The sequence below is a fragment of the Acanthaster planci genome, linkage group LG11, assembly GCF_054643075.1.
Source record: "Acanthaster planci isolate LZ-2023a linkage group LG11, COTS_SCS, whole genome shotgun sequence".
In the NCBI taxonomy this organism is placed as follows: domain Eukaryota; kingdom Metazoa; phylum Echinodermata; class Asteroidea; order Valvatida; family Acanthasteridae; genus Acanthaster; species Acanthaster planci.
The window spans coordinates 8,201,310-8,219,368 of NC_141787.1; the positions used below are offsets into that span (position 1 = coordinate 8,201,310).

Genomic DNA, 18,059 nt, shown 5'->3' on the forward strand with positions numbered 1-18,059 from the left:
ATTTGAAGTGTAGGAAGCATTTGTTTGGGTCATAATACCTTTTGTGTTCACTCAGTTTTACCCATCACTTCAAATTGCACCTTACTGTTGTGTCCGCCAAAGTCGAAGTACAGGCTTACGAAAACGTATTAACTCTTCGTAGGAACTGAGCGCTGTGTGAGGGCTTGCTTGTTCGTGGAGCCTCCAATATATGCACATTTGGACAGACTCTGGACCCGGTTTCTATTATATGAGTTGATTTTTTTTTTCATCTTTTATTGCGCAACTGGTCACGGGTACTGTTGTGCTTTGTAGACCTGCGGACTAGTGAACACGCCAGCAAGATGCCGTGTACGCAAGGACTGCTTAATTGGTTTGCAAAACCATGATAACGGGCTATAGGGAGAGCTTCTCTGTCCAGCCACTAATGACAAGCTGGGGGAGGAAACGAACAAAACAGTTTTTCCCCTCCGCGAAACTTGGGCACCACGTTAATGAGAAGGAATGAAGGTCAGCAAGGTTCGTTAGGCCTACTGATTGAAATAGCTCATTACTGACGCCTTTTTGAGGTCAGCTTTTGCTCCATCCGTCCTGAATGGAGTGGCGTTTCCACTTGCTCAAGTCATCTTGAAAAAGTGGCGTCGCCGATACTATAGTTATTGTATGGAATGAAATCTTTTACTATCAGTTTTGTTTGAATTTTAGGAAGCACTGAAAACGGGGCATGTGAATTATTCTGTTGACTTCGTGATAAATTGAAGAGGGACGTTTCCTTTTCTGTAAATTTAATTTCCCTTGATCTGTACACCGAAATATGCTTGCCTAAAGGCGATTTGAAAATTCATGCAATTTTAAAATTGCACTGTTAAAAATTCGGTAAATTTATAAAGAATCGGGCGATTGGCAAAGGGCTGTGCGACGTAGAGGGGCAATCCGTGAAACGTTTTTTGAATGAAAAGATTGTTAGAAGTTATGTCATTGGGCCTACAAAAAATTTTTCGCTGAAAATGTACATTTGCCATGTACATTTGACGCAATGTGATGTAACAGTGTTAGGTTGCAGGTATGGGCTTCAATGAGTCATTGACGAGGAATTAACACAAATTAGTCAGTACCACGTAGATATTGTCGTATATAGTTGCGATTGCTTTCGAACTGGTCTTAATAATGAACTCAACCGGTATATGTGCATCAAATTCTCTCTTAGCGCTACTGACGTCAGTGCCTCTACGAATTAATTAATTAACTGCAGTCACACGGCTCAGTTAAAAAAGGGACTTTGCTTTTGGCAGTCCTTATCGTTGGACAAAATAGATGGCTTTAAACACTTTATCTGTGGAAGCACAAAATCGGTCTTACAACTTAAAATGCAAGAAAATGACGAGACCAGCTTGATGGAAAGTGAGTTATTACATTCCAGTCAAAATGGCATGCAAATTGATGTTTATACATGTTCACAGAAAATTGTACAGCTTACATTGCTTATATGGTTTCTATTAACAAGGAATGTGTCTGATGTGCCAGATTTTCGTTTTCAGTAGTAGGTTTTACAGAAACGCTATTTTCTGTGGGCCAACATAAACGTCAACAGTGCAAGAAAGGTACCGGTAGTAAATGCTATAAAGAGTCACGAAGGTTATGTCAATGAACAAACACCAAAAGCCAAACAGTTTGGATATAGATGTGATCGCAGGCTTGTCTTTTTCGAATCAGTCAATTTTAGTCTCTATCAGACACCAACTTCCCCTTCCCTTTCAAGTGAACCTCCTCCCAATCCCCACAAAAACTGAGTTTTACGTTGACGAATGGTGATTTTGATCCAGTTTTGGCTGCTGTGCCTCTTGTGATTGGCGCGTTGCGCGCATGAGCGAGAGCGCGTGTCGTGGGCACGTGATTGTCATCGCGAGCGTCACGAACCCTGAGAGATTGTGCTATCTGTTTACACAAATGTGGCTTGCTTTACGGAAACACCATCTCCCCTGATGTGTGGGGGATAGAGGTATTTCAGTTATCGCCCGCGTCCGAGACAGAGTGATCGGGGAGCTCAGTGCTCGCTGGAGCAAGTACCTCCGTCTGTAGGCCTACGTTACCGCAAGAGTGGGTTTAGACTTAACGGTTTACTTGGCAATACATCCCAGAGGTAAGCCGTTTTCAGCGATTTCTTTTAAACGATGAGAAAGCTTGAAGGCTGATTTGCTGTGACTTTTGTCCCATTTTTGATCAAATTAAGTATACCTTTACTCATCGACTCGAACATGTTAGAATATTCAAAATATTTTCAAAATGAGCCTTTAAACATTAGGAGAACATTGGAGGTTAGTGTGTGTAAGTAATATTACTTCTTTGTAATATTCAGATGGGGCATATTTTATACACATTATGGGCACAACCGCTCAGTTGTAGAAGCTGTGGGGACTTGCGCTCGTCTTTTCTCCTATTTTGTGGGGACTGAAAACGTAATTTTTCCATCCTAATTTCCTAACACAAATAATGTCCACTCAACCTCGGGAAGGCCTGTCTAATTTCAACATTAACTTGCCTTGAACACGCTATATACTCACTGTGTAAACATTTGTACCGTTTTCATTGTTTCCGTCTGTTTGGAGTTGCTTCAGTGAACAGTAACTGTGTGTTGACGAGATACTTTTAACAAAGAAACAAGGTGCCTCTCAAAATAGAAATAAAGATCTGTGAATCAACAACATATTCGAAAATGATGAAAAACAGAGTTTGTGGAAAAAAAAAACTAAAAATTCTCATTCGTCCTCGGAAATGCTGAGCATTTTCTTCATGGTCATAAGATGTACCTGGAGTCATTTATACAACAGTCATCCTTCAAGACTCTCCCCACAGGCTGCTTGTATCGACATCTAAAGGGCGACAGGAACAGATCCAAATTAAAGTGAAACCGGGTTGCCAGGAACAAATCCCGGCAGCAGCAGCGAGCGCTCGAGCTACAAACACGGTGAATCATTGAAGATTTATCGGCTGTGCGATCGGTTCATGTCTGCGCTGACGTCACTGTTGAAATTCTGAGTGATTTTTTATTTCGACTGAGACATACTGATGGCACATCGGCAGCTGTACCGATCCCTCCTGTTTCGCTTTTTTGTCGAGCGAAATCGCTCGCTGTGTCATGGTTCAAGCATTCTGTTTGTACCTAGCGTTCCCTCAGGTCCAATCAGCATCGCTATTTTTTTTTTCCACTGACACACTGTTTTGCTTACCTGTATATCCACGCGTTAATACCCTGAATTAAATCAGTTTAACACTCTTCGGCCAGCCTCTTGGGAACAGATTTTATGTCGCATTGGCTGGAATTCGAACTTTTGAAGCGGACACCCTGCCGGGGGCTTGTTTATATTAAAATTGACGGAATGCTGTGCGTCTCCTTCGTCGGCTGCCTGTGTGGTTCTGTAGCGGTTCGGAGACAGCTTAGGTTACTCACATTTCCGTCGATCTCCCTCCAGGAAATCGTCTGAAAGATGTTTGCTTGGCTTGTGTGGAAAGTATCGCCATTCAGGTTTCAAAGTTGGTGATTTTGTGTGACAGAACTGAGTTCAAGACCGTGTGTAAGGAATTTCTTATTTTAAAGCAAACTATTATAGTTACGGAAGTACAGAAGCGTGTAAGGCCACTTGCAAAATATTTTTTTCGAGATACTATCTCGCCGCGGCGACCTACGATCTCGCCGCGGCGACTTACTATCTCGCCACGGCGACTTACTTTCTCGCCACGGTGAGTTACTATTTCGCCGCAGCGACTTACTATCTTGCCGCGGCGAGTCACTATCTCGCCACGGTGAGTTACTATCTCGCTGCGGCGACTTACTATCTTGCCGCGGCTAGTCACTATCTCGCCGTGGCGACTTACTATCTTGCCGCGGTGAGTTATTATCTTGAGGCGGCGAGTTATTTATCTCAACGTGGGGACTTACCGTACTATCTCGCCGCGTCGAGTTAGCTAAAACTAGTTCACATTGCTGCATATTAATTCTCTGTCTGGATACCAGACCCAATGATTCCGACTACTCTTCTTATCGAGGGTCCACGTCACCAACACTCCCCCAGAATCCCGGGAAAAGTCGAACCATTCCGAACTTATCCTGTCCATATTAAATTCAGTTTAACGTCAACACTTTTCTTTTATGCTCCTCAAAACTGTAAAAATTGTTACAAAGATTAAATTTGGTAGCCAAATAAAGGGGAGAGGAAAAAGACCATTCGGATGGTATCGTTAATATTCGGGCATTTCCGGCCGCGTCTGTACCAAGAATTGTGTGAACTGTCCGTGGTATACCGGTCGCAGTACGCCATCCACTACAAAGTAGAATAAGGGTCCAAAAATTGGAATATGTTTTTGTTAAATTGAATGCATTTTATTTTTCAATTTAATGTGTTTTAAGCGAATGTCATTTTTTAAAAGCTCATATTTTAGAAGTTTAGTATATATTTTTCAAAAACTGAACAAAATATTAAGGATCTCATATCTTTTTTAGATTCCGAATCGAGTGAATTTTTTAAAGAGCAAATGGATTTTATATATGCAACATAATCTGCAGGATTGAATGAATTTTTAAACTTCGAAATTATTTTAAAATGTAATAAAAATTTTACATTGTTGAAATGTAAAAATGTAGAAATGTAATGTAAAAATGTAGAAATTTAGACATTTTTTTACAAGGTAACTGCTTATCTATTTACAGAAATTTCACTTTAGCGAAGAAATCATCTGAATTGAGAAAGCATCCAAAGCCGCGTATCAATAAAAGTATTCGATCTTTTAGACGATTTCTGCAAAAGTTTCGCGGTGCTTCAAGTATATTGTTTAATATGTTTATCTATTTAACCTCATTTCCGTTTTGTGATGTCTTTTTTTTTGGGGGGGGGCTTTTAAGTTTCACGCACATCATGACTGATACGAGCGCCAACAATTGAATTTGTCACAGCCGCAGCTGCGTCCAAATGTTGCATATTTTCTGCTCTCTGCTTTATACCTGTGGTATTTACTTGTTGGTTTAATGCAGCACATAGCCGCCGTTACAATGTACATGTACGTCAGAAATATTTTTGTAGCCATGTTTGTAGTGCATTCTCATAATAAGGGCGACTTACAAAAATGCGCCTCCAAGAATTTGCAACGCGTTGACCAATCACAATGTGCGGGAATCTGTCGACCCTTTCCAAACGCGCATTTAGTCAACAGATTTCGCGCATTATGAATGGCCAGTGCATGCTTTGAAAACTCTTGGAGGCGCACTATTGTAAAGGTCCTGTATTGAACAGAAATTCCCAATTTTGCAGTAGATGTAACTAAAAAACAATTTCCAAGTTATTTCCTCTAACTCATTTAAGAGGAATGAATAGTTTCTCAAACCTGTTTGGTGGAAATGATCGGAGATTTTTCCAACTTGTTTTAATTCATTCGAATACGAAATTGATCAAAGTTAATGTTGCGACGACAACTGTTTATCCTTGCACGTGATTGTCATATTGAAACAAAAACGAGGCTGTACTTGCAAAGCAGCAGGTGTTCTAAAGGCACTTCTGTAGGCAACTCAACTGTTAATATGCTGTGTAGTCTTTCTCTTTTAACCCGAATGTGGAAAAAGGCCGTGAGAGACAGTTTCCCATTGATGTGCGCTGCAAGCAAAGAATTCACCTCAGCATTCATGTGCGTGTACGGAAATACCAAATTCCCTGCAGAATTGTCAGAAGAGCAAAACTGCAGATGTGTTCATGTCTATGAGCACAAGATTCCAGTTGTTTAATTGCGCCCATGTAGCGTCCCCAGGTCCGAATGTTCACGCTTGAAGGCTCCGGGATTAGGCTGTATCATGATGACACCCCCCGGGTCCCTTGCTCATGCAGTGCCCTGCTTCAGGGCGCTGGTCTGCCATTGTGTGGGGCAAATCTTGAGGGTTTCATCCAAGTGGTGCAGCTGTGTTGAGTTGGCTTCAATTTCAACTTAATCATTACGCTAGTCCCCCCCCCACCCCCGGGACGTTTGTATCGGAATTTTGTTCCACTTGGAAAATTGAAATGCCCACATGTCATTTTTTCCTACCATGGTTATGTCACATCAAGGCTTTTTTCACTCAAGGTGAATGGCATATACCCATGGCCGTTACCCTGATAGCATCACTTTAATTTCACTCCTATAATCTTTCGTGACAGTCGACTGGCGATCTACATTTACAAATCTCGTTCCATCTATCGCTTTTGTTCACCAATCGTAACATACGTAATTATCTATATTGTGATCTTATTAATTTCGGGTCAACTTTCGCTGGTTCTGAAAGTAAGCTATACAGCCACACTCTCCGTCAGTTTTTTTTTCCTTCCGCAACATGTTAATGTTCCTTTCCTTGCCCTCTGCTGTCTTACGACCAAGGACGACCGAGCGGCCTCACGCCCGCTGCACCTGTCTTGTCTTTTTGGCAGTCGATGTCCCTTGTGGTCATCAGTTGCGGTACGGGTCGTTAGGCAGATGGCGAGTCGTGAGGCGCCGCTCTGGCCGTACGTTGGAGCATCGACGGTCGCAGTGGCTTGCCGTATCGCACACATGATGTAGTCCGGTTAAATATAGCTCGCCTTGCGGCGCTCTCCCACGAACGATCTTTGACGGATGATGGTTATCGATATGAATCCGATTTTGCATGTCAATTGTTTCCACTTTTACCTACTGCTAATAGCAGCCCGCTGTCCTATGTAAATATCAGTTAGAACATGATGATAGACGCATTGGCCAATGTTAAGACAGATCTCTTCCCCCACACCATTTACATAAGAACTCCCTGTGTAAAGGCCGATTCAACATACTACAGGCGTATGTTAAAGTGAAGCGAATCTGACATCAAGAAAGATTTGCACTGTAAACATGTGTCCACTGGGGGAATTGTTTGGTTATCACATTGACTGTGTTAAATAAACCTAAAGTAAAAGGCGTTTTAGGTTCGTAATGGTGTTATGCCTGCATGTCCGTCATAAAACTCTGCTTTGTAGTTCTGTGAATTCAAGGGAGGCAGTTTCAGGATAATTAACTCGCAAAGCTTAAAAAGAAATGCCTCGAGAGCCGCGTTTAATTTGCTATGGATAGTAAAACTGGAGTCCAGAAAGCTCTTTAATGGGTACGGGGAATATGGTTTTATAGATTGGATACTAAAATTAATGTGTAACGTCAGAAACCAGTTCTTTGAAAACAAGTGTTTTTGGGGTTGTTCGGTATCACCTTAGTTGAAGATCAATGAAGTTTTGTTTACGCATGAAAATTCCCAATGAGCAGAGATAATTACTTTATATTGGAACGCGCTTTGAAAGCACTTCAGTGCTGAAATACGCTATGTAAATTCGTCATGTTATTATTGCTCATCCACGCTCAAAACATAAGATCGGAAACTAAATCTACATCAAGTGATGTTTGGTTTGTCCTAAGTATTGCTATAGTCAAGTGTTGAAATCAAAATTCCCCACAGTGCCAATCTCAAATTGGTTTGTTCGTTATCTTTATTCACATGAATTACCAGTAAGCACATCAAGCGGAAATTGAATTCTCTTCTAATTTTCCTTAAATCCGTTCCTCTTTGCCACAGACTAACCCTAGAACTGTATGGACTCCTCGTGGCCGTTTATCCAAGCCCCAGGGGGCTCGCAGTTGTTGGGGGTGTAGTCACAAATAGAGCCTTACATGAAGACAAGCGCTAACCGACAAGGTCCCAAACTAGTACATGTACCAGTGCGTTCGAAGACACTGCCTCTCTTGTAGGCTGGAGGCAGACTTGTATTCGAGTCACGAAACATCGAGTCCGAGTCCCATTTCTTGAGTCCAAGTCCGAGTCCCAAGTCTTTAAAGTCGAGTCCGAGCTACGAGTCAGAAAGGTCGAGTCCTAGTCCGAGTCATGCAACGGTCACTGACCCTTAACATTGTATTGGAAAAACATATACATTTAAGAGAATTCAGAGATTCAGAGTCACCTTTGACGTAGTATTGGAAATACTAGCCCCACAAATAGGACTGTAGTTACTCTCTTTTACCACCAGTCTCTTCTATATCGCCACCACAGCCCTACTAATTTAAGGCATGTCATAAATGCCTGAAATCCAAACTGCACTGAGGATTGTCGCAAACTTTGAACCCTAATATCTTCCGAAATGAGAATGACTCGATAATTTTACTTACACCAGCGTATTTCTCAGAGTTTGACTTTCACACGAGCACCCTAAAGCTTTCCAAAATCGTAATTTTCGTTGGATTGCGCCTTGAAAAACCCGGCCTGTAGTATTACATGCTGACCACGGGCGGCGCCATTTTGAAAAACAAAGGCAGCACTTCGTGCGTCAGAAGTCAAGGCACTCGACAGGTGCCGGAGATGCATAATTCATGTTGTCACAGTATTGCTCAGTAATAAGTTGCGCGCGCACTTTACTAGTGTACAGTAAGCCCACAGCACGCGTGTGGAGCATGATACAGGACATGCATATTAATGTTATTCAAGTTCAATTTCACCGGTTCCTTGTTCCGCTGTCACGAAAGGTATGACGGGGAACCAGTTTTGTATGGTACAACGTATACACCAGAGCGCCTGTCGGATGTACCCCCAAGCGGCAAAGAAAGACAGATGGTAGTATACAAATACAACATGGTTTGAGGGGAAATAGTGGTGTAGGTCAGTCTGACTACCTCCCCCCCGCTTCGCGTCGGGAGGTAGTCAAACTGACCTACACCGAGGGACCAGTGATTCCGACTATTTTCCCGAAATGAAAGATGCTGTATTTATTCTACCACACTTCATAAATATTCAAACAGAAATCTCATGTTACTTGTACTCACAGACAGCATTGTTGTTTCTCAGCTGCTAAATTTCCATGTAATAAATTGATAGTGGAGTGCAGATAGAAACAGGGTTTCAGTATTCTGGTGCTGACATACCATTTGAGTCTTTAGGGTAATAGTTATTAGAATACAACTCCAGACTGGTTCCGTAAAGATTACATGACACAGACTACATATTAACGTGGGGGATTTCTTTTATGCTACCTGAAAAACTACCACACGGCATATATATATGTAACAATATCAATATATGTAACTCTAGGTGCATGTGCAGTGGGCGTGTTTAAACTGAAGTGACGTCACACTTACGAACCGGATTGCAAACGCACGCTTGGTGCGGATACCACTCGTCTCGTCGGCCACGTGGCATATGGGACACAAACGCACAACATTATTCCGTGTTCCACTCGCGTTCGTGTGATAACCAATAGTGTAAACCGGCCAGATCGAGGCTTTGCTTGCCTCTAGCGCAGCGTGTATTAGCGAATAGGATAAGGTGAGAACACTGGAATCGAAAAGAAGAACGTAGTCAGTAGACTTTCCCCGCCAAAATAGCCAAAAGAGTGGACAAAACATGGTTGTGAAAGGCACATTAACCGGGGAAAATCTGGCCCAAATATTCTCCTCGCGTTCTTGGGTTACGCTTGTCTCGCCTCAAGAACCCTTCTCCTCTCGCACCATGTAATTATATACGACCTGGTCTTCCGCATGGTTAGGGGTCGCACTGCAGGGTTTGTCTCTCTATCCCTCATCATGTCAGGCTTTCGTCTGTACAGCTGCTGAAATGAATTGGTCGTGATAACCATGAATGCACCATTTAGTTGAAAGTGCAGTTAGGGGTTTTCTTTGGTAGTTTGAACTACGGTAATTGTGTTCGAACAAGAGGAACGGCCAAATCAAGATGCCCATAAGTGCGCAAGGGTTCGGCCGCCTCTGTGCGGACAAAGTTGGTTAAATTCGACTGAAATGTCATATTTTATACAGTCAAATAGAGCTTTTCCAAAAGACATTCAATGCAACTTTAACTCTCTGCGTTGAGGCTAACGTCATACCTAATGGTTTCATAAAAATGTCAGGATAAAACCAACTCAAGCGAGATGCATTTTTCCCTCGCTGAAGTGTCCCTCACCATGTAGATATCGGTAAGCATCTCCATGGTAGTACAGTACATGTCGTAGACGTCATTGAGCGAAATACTGTAAAAGAGCACTTGATGCCATGAGGCATTTCGTTTATATGTGTATTTCCATACTAATTTGTGTACAGATGAATCACGTACGTTTATTCCTTCGTGGTTATACTTGATACGTGTCGCCTGATCGCTGTCACGGGTTGTGCACGAACGGGCTATGCTGTGCATGGTTGACCGTAATAAAAAAAAAAGTGCGAACGCTACGGTCGAACGTCTAATGAAGGCCTAGGTGAAGACCTTCACCAGATCAGCAGTAACAGGAGTGTAGTGTAGCATGCATTTCTAACATTTGAAGGGCAGTGTTGTGGCACTACCCTCGCCCAACTTCGACTGGAGTCCGGCCACTCTTTGAGGGACTCGAACTTCTTTAAAGACTCGGAATCGGGCCAAAAGGCACTCGAGAGCCCGGTCCACTCCGAAATAAACTACATGTATTTGATCGCCGCAGAACGTAACCGTCTTAACGTAAAATAACTGAAAGGAAAGCTTTATTAGCATATCCGTTTTGTTTCCAACTTCAGGACTTCTTTCCTGTAAACAATCATACGGTAAGAATGGTGACTTAAGTTAACTTAGCTCCATTAGTTGTTTTCTTAACTTTTCGCCTTTTTGTAGTTTGTGGATTAATGGCTTGTGAAGCATGTGAATAATTTCAGTTAAATTGGTATTTTGTGACTTTAATTAATTGGGAAATATCAGTCCTGTTCAGACCTTACTGTGCTATGTTTAATTTTTGAGACCATCAAGATTTTTGGATACGGCCTCGAACCACACGTATGTTTCCCTGCCATAGGCCGTGTGGACATTTAGTTCTGTGGTCGCGCATGCGTAGCAGCCTTCAGTGTGTCGGCTGCTTGCAGATTATACTAACAGACGACGAAAGCGACATTTTTCTTGTGTCGGGGGTTCGTTTGCCACTTAATAACGAAGCCATCGGGAGGGTTAAAATTCCGCAAGTGTGAAACAATCCTGACAGAAAGAAATTTGAAATGCTCAAATCAAAAGAAAAGTGATTTTTCACGAAAGAAAACTAAGCGAATTTTGTTGAACAATGCAACATTTGAAACTCCTTTTTGAAATATTTCTCCAGTTTTTCCAAAGAAAACTGCCATATTGCCTATAGGACCAGTAGTTGCTGCCATCGTTATGGGTATTTTGCAGCCAGTGACGTTTGAAAAAGAGTAATTTTTCCAGACCCCCCCAGCAGTGTTTACGCGAAACACGCCACCACTCGGTCTTCTAAGACACTAGCCTCGTCGTGCTGGTACAGGTGCCTGACCGGTTTCCAGTGATTACACTGGCAAAGCCTTAGGCCATGGGCCGGCAATTCACCCTGTCGAGACGGAATGCTATAGCATATGTATTTCGTATAGCAAGCATCTGGCACTATTCACAAAGTCCAGACGCCGACAATCAACGACGGGGTGTCTGGTGTAAGAAGCAACTGCAGTGTGCCGTTCCTTGCTGTACAGTGGTGTCCCTAGCGTGGCCCAAATCGACTTTAACCTCAAACAGTGTTCAAAGACAGTGTTGCCAAATCTGTGTCGAAAACTTCGAAATCATTCAGATAAATACTATTACCATTACCTTCATAACGCTTTCAGTGTCGTGAAATTGGTCCCAAGTAAAAAAGGGGGTCGCATCCGGAAATAGGCACAAATACAGTTTCAGTGTTCTGAAAGGTGGTGCCCTTGAATAAATCTCAGAAAATCAAACATAAACGTCGAAATATCTTTGAAATTGATAACGATAAGTGATTGTTACCTACACTAACAATACTCAAATCAAGATTTAAGAAAATGGTTTTCTAGTTTTGAGGGCACATTAAGAGAGTTATCCTGCTCTTTGAAAATCTGGCCAATACAGAATTTCATTAGTCAGTTTAAGCCGGTAAATTAAATGTAGATTTCTTCCAGGGTATTAGAAGCCAAAATATAACATTTCGAAAGTAGGGAGATGCCATGTCTGTTATTTTTATAGTGACTTTTTTCTGGGTTCCTGTTACACCCGCCCGGTGGAACTTGTATTGATATGGTCCTCAAGCAATACTCGTATTTACTTGGTAGGTTATTTGAATTCTTTAATTACTATTGGAAATTGACGAATGTTTTCTAAACTTACAAAATCATGTCAGACAGGAAAAAAAACTTTACTGAATAGAAAAACCCATGTACATCAAAAACAATGACTGAGCTGATATTTTTTCCTAACAGCATGTCTGAAGAGGAACAGAGTCCCCTGCTTGACAAGCTTTTCATCTTGACATTGACATTTTCGGAGTGTTCCTTGCTCCTGCCAAAGTGACCCATTACATTAGTGCAAAATAAAATTTAGACAGTTATGAAAAAAGGAAATTCATTTTGTCATTGATCCTCACAGTTGCAACCTGCATATCCAAAATGGTAAAATAAAAACTTTGCACTGTAACAATTTTGGTACTGAATAATCTGATTATGCCAAAATAACTATCGTGACCATACAAGTATGTACTTTCATGTCACTGGCTGCATATGTATGTACATGAACAATCAAACAGGTCGGTTACTGGTTTTTTCCAATAGATTCCTAGAGTGTTTTGTTCCGTGTTTACTTCCCTTCCTTCAGCATGCATGCAAAAGACCCACCATGTCGCCTTATCCCTTAACTAAGGCATTGAACTTGGTCATAGTTCCAAAATGGGTAGTCTTATCAGTTGGCCATACCTCAGCGATGCTTGGAGTAGATTCAGTGACAACGATAGGGATTGTGGCTGCCTGAGGCACGCACGTGCCTTGAGGAGTTTCGAACTGTGCCTTGAGGACTTTCGAACTCTCATGACTCTAGAATGTCTCAAATTTAATGAGGCCCAAATGATTGTTCATTCACAACGTAGTGGACTATCACACCCAAACTCTGGGTCCCTTGACACTGCTCTGGTGATTCGTGCTTGCTCACTGAGATTGAGATAACAATCTGCAATTCAATGAAGCAGAGAAACATTGATACGAAAACTGCAATACATGGAAAATTCTAACAGTTAACTTTGCAAGCTCAGTGAGTCATTATGAAAGGAAGTCTAATCACTAATTTGCAACTGTCATGACTGTTGTAGTTTCACACTCAATGTGTCAACAAATCAAAGAAATAAACCAAAGGTATCTGAATAATTCAAAACTTGAGAAACCAGAACTGTCCTTAATCCTCTGGATCTCGGGCATTCACTTTAAATTACTTCTACATAACCATTATGGCATAACATGAACCGCACAGTGTTAGTCACATGTACAAGTACAGTCGGGAATGAGTGAATAATTATCCTATCAAAGATTCCAGGAAATCTCAGGAAATAGGAACAAATAACTTAGGCTGTCTTATCCAAAGTTCTCTTTAAAAAAATACACTGGACAGCAAAAGACACTTGTCAGTTTTGTCAAAAGCCACAAACATTCACTCCATAGAAATAAACAAATTTTGTACACAGGTATGCTCCAATATCCCTTACTAATCACATGCCTAAAAGCAAATGATTAACTTTATAACAAAGAAGAAATTGACATGCACAGCAACTTGGTTACTGTTTTACGCAGAAATCAATGTCACAGGACGAAATAAAGAAGTCGCAATCATTAATTTTCAATAATGTGTATGCATAGTCAGTTAGGATGGGATCCCTACTCAGAAACCACTCATGCACATCATTTTGACCAAACAGGTGCATACCTGTGTACAAAATTGTTTATATCTATGGAGTGAAGTTTTATGTGTGGCCTTTGACAGAAGTGGCAAGTTTCTTTTGCTGTCCAGCGTATAAAGGAAAATACTTCTTACCAAAATGGGGATTTCTTGGGTTCCATAAGAATGAATAAAATGAAGATTACTTGGATTGACTTCGTGAGTTACAAATGTGAAAATTATAAGCTGCCTCATCTCTGGACCCTCTGCAGTCTCCCGATGACGGACAGAGCATACTGTCTGAAACGTTAAGTACCAACGGTTTTTTTCAGAACCCCCCGTACTCACAAAAGAGACGTATCCATGGTGCTGCCGCAAACCTATTTAGTTTACTTGCTACCTCCACCATGAAAAGCTTCAAATCTCAAATGTAAAAAAGTGTCTAGATGACAGCATGGCAAAAAAGATGGCTGCCTATGCAACGACAAACTCACAGTGCGTGCACCAGCGCATCCACCTACACATAGGCCCTTTTCCAATACTCGACTTGGGCTCCGTCTCAGGCTTCGTTCCCAAAACCAATCCCCGATTGTGGGCCTGAAGCGTTTAAATTAAATTGGATTACCGTAATTTCTGGCTCTCTTGCACCTTTTTTATTTTTTTGTGGCCCTATTAAACTAATTACTGCGCTTACAGCTTCAACGTCAGCTAGTTAAAAAACAGTTGAAGCCTGAGACGGAACCGAAGTTGAGTATTGGAAAACGGCCATAGTGCCTCTAAGAAGGAGGTTGACAGGCTCTTTCACTTACTCAAACAAAAGGTTTGCAATAGTCTCTTTCAAGAAACAATTAATGTCTTAATCAGGATTCTAAACAGTTAGAATTACCTATCTACATGTTGTTGATGATTAATATCAGGCTGCTGCAGTAACAGGGATCTCAGCCAAGAGTGACTGCTCGCCTTAACAAAATTAATGATTTAATTGTGACTATTTAATTTTAAACAGGGTTTAGATTTACACATTGAAAAATGCTGTGTAAGCCTTCAATGTATGGCTTGCAGCATTAAAAGATGCATGTATATTCAAAGGTAGTATGTACTTTATGAAAGTGACGAAGCAACTAAATGTACAAAAAACGAGAGTAGAAAAGAAACGCATGTGTGATCACTTAAAATCACAAATGGTACTCCATCAAGTAGACATACAGTCCTAGTAAAGAAACTTCAGTAAGTAGGCCGGTAAACCTAAAGGGGATGTATCCATTGTTTGGTGACGATACTCTCTGAGCCATAGAGTCCGCGTCCCAGCCCCTCGAGGGGGCGGAAATCCCTCCCCGTCCAACCTAATTCCAATGTTTTGCCAGTAATGACATCATGGCCATCGGATCACCCCCCTCCCCGGTTCCTGTGTACCCAAAGTGGAGGAAAATTGGCGTGGAATGAAGCTCCGGAAAGCAGGGCTCATCGAGTGGGACCTCATTTAGGCCTGTCCCGGGTGGCAGTGGGAATTTGTCTGCATTAGATTTGATGAGGGTTCGTGTCCGGTTACAGCTGCTGTTCCAACCATTAAATCCCGACTGACGACGACTGCAAGGGGTCCTCGCCTGGTCCATTACCTTCATATGGTTTAACTCGTAATATTTTGTTTCAGATGGGGATAACTGTTGTTTTCCCTTCGGGGAATACGGATCGGGAGGGGGAGATTGAAAGCCACAAAACAAATTGGGAGAACATTTTTGGCCATGCCTCATCCCACCTGAACTACAAGATAAAGCGATGTTTTCTTCATTTGAGATGTTTCTGCTTTCGGTGATGATTTAAACAAGCTATGTGGTTTCTGTTTTCTATTTTTGAAGAGGAAGATGCCTTTAACTATACCGGTACCCATACCGGTACATTCATTCACCCAACACATCATTTCGAACTGGCTGAAATAATTAATTTAAATCGCTAGCATTTTCCCCATAGAGTCCCGCTGGAATATGAGAGCAGAAACTTTAATTTGACAACATAGACATGGCAGCATTGCTGCTAGACAATTACACGTGCATTTAAGAAAGAACTAACCATACACGTGGCGCCCGCCCATCTGAGTGAAGTGGATTCAGGAGGACCGGAGGAATGAAGAAATGACTCTGCTGACGTGACTTCTTACGAATTTGTCTGGTAAGATGACTCGCCCGTCGTCGCGGCCAAAGACTTAAATTTTTTTGTCTTGAATTACAATAACCTATTGAAAGGCCTCTATTTGCAACAAAGCTCTCTGCTTTAAACACAGTTGTGCGTGGTTGATCCCCATGTTCAACGTGAAACATCTCTGGCTTGAGATGGTCGTTGTGTGTAGACAAACACGCAAAAGCCTTTCTGTGTTTAAACTGTTTACTTCCCCTTTGATTACATAGTATTTCTCAAATTCGGGTCTGTCATGTTAAAAAGTTCATTTCCCGCCCTGATGACACCCCCAAAAGGAATGGATTTTAAGGTACCGTGTTGAAAACGCACACAAGACTGGAATGGAAAAACACTCATATCTCGGAGGCATACCGCTAACAGAGCTGCTCGGTTGATGGCTCTAAAAGTGTCATTCGGTACCATAGAGCTATATATGGCTGTATGTTCGGTACACGCTCATGCTTTGTTATGAATAGCGCCAATTTACGAAATGCATTTGGGGCGGGTTTGTCATTGGCATGTTATTAAAAAGTTGTACAAGTCCCTGCCGGCCATCTTGAAAAGGAATCCCGTGCCTGATCGTCGTATCTTCCTGGTTAGTTTTTAATATTGACCATTGTGCACTAATTTCGAGCAAGAGGCGGATAAATTTTGGGCTTGCTGCGACAGTAAGCAACATATCACAGCCCGGGGTGTTGGGCTGGTGTAGACCGGTAATGTGCACCCATCAGGTTCAGTTCGTGTCTCGCGTTCTCACTTGCCACTTGACTTGCTAATTCCAACACGTTATCAGCATTCTGATCACATTCGCGACTTCGTAGGGGGAAGTAAACCATCTTCTTTACGTTTGCATGGTAAGGGAAGAAGTTTTTGAGAGTACAGACAGCTAGAGTTGAGTACTCGAAACTATGCAAATCCAGTGTCATTATTAGTGATAAGTGTTCCACTCGAGCGCGAGTGGAACACTTAACAAGTGTTGCCTGCTGTTTAGGGGTCCATGGCGTTTTGTACACCCGAGGGGCAAATGGCGAAGCCAAGGGTGCCATTTGCCTCCGAGGGTGTACAAAACCCATGGACCCCGTCACAGCAGGCATCCAATGTTTTCTTTTTATACCATGGTCATAGATTACTCTGGAAAGGTCTTACATGTGTGATGTATGCGTACTGTATTGCAAGATAAATTAAAACAATTTGACAAATTGAAACACTAAAACAATAAATTAGATATTAAATTATTTATCTTAATGACCTTTGTTGATCTATGTTTTTGTTTTGTCTTTTTGACGGAAAGAGGGAGAAATCTAGGATTTATAACGAACTGGTTTTAGAGAAGCATTATTCTGTGTGTTTCAAGAGCGCAAGCGTGAAAACGAACTTAATTTCAAGCAAACTTAATGTGCAGTAAAGATGTCATGCGCCACCTTTGAATTAACATAAAATGTTGCAAAGGTCCGTTTTGCTTTAGCGTAGAATGGTGCAGTATGTTGAGTTAGAATAGCGTGCTATTGCGCGGGATTTGGTACGAACCGTGCAATGCATAATTATCATACTGTTTGTTGCCATGGATCGATCAATCAGAATTAAAAATTCAAGTTCGCTTGAAGATAAAAGGGAGATGATGTTTTGTGTCCCATATTACTAATAGAAAGGTGATGTGTAACTGGACTTTATCAAGCAAAAGCAGCCAAAGAAAGTCAAAACAAAGGCAAAAAAGTCTCCGGTTTCTGGTCACCGCGCACGTCACCGTAGACCTCCGCGTCAGCAAGATAAAGATTTGTTTTGTTTTGCATTAAACAATTTTCAAAAGTCGCCAAACTTACTTGATCGACAGGAATTCTGCTACCGCGTAATTTAACGTGTTTTTGATGGGTGGGGTTGAGTAATGTGCACGGTGAAGGAATCTCCCTAGGCCTTCATACATTTCAGTCGGGCCCTCTTATCAGATGACGTCAGTCCTGTCAGAATCAGTTGGCTGCGGCTTGATATTATGCATGATTCTATGGGAACTGGCCGTAGATGCTGCCAAATACTCAGTGTAATCTCCGGTCGTAGCCATTTGATTCGGACCCGGGCCCACGTCTGTGAACCAGATGACGAAATGGTCTTACGTCCTGCCTACGTATACAAATTGAAAAACGCTTTTAAGCAACAAACTGTGAGGGGCCAGTCTATTTCAGTGTCGGAGAGGCAGTGGCGGTACATAGGCATGCAGTGTCAACGGAAGTCATATAAT

General features: G+C 41.9%; 1 protein-coding gene across 2 annotated transcripts in view; it reads left to right on the forward strand.

Moving 5' to 3' along the window:
* Positions 1 to 18,059, forward strand: part of LOC110986885 (prokineticin receptor 2-like) — a 95,904-nt gene that overhangs the window by 54,892 nt on the left and 22,953 nt on the right. Inside the window, exon 1 of one of the 2 annotated variants that reach the window (XM_022249157.2) lies at positions 1,932 to 2,119. The exons of the other annotated variant lie outside the window; for it this stretch is intronic. The gene's annotated coding sequence lies outside the window, so the exon portion shown is untranslated. Of the gene's footprint in view, positions 1 to 1,931; positions 2,120 to 18,059 lie in introns of those variants that run through there. 2 annotated transcript variants of the gene reach the window in all.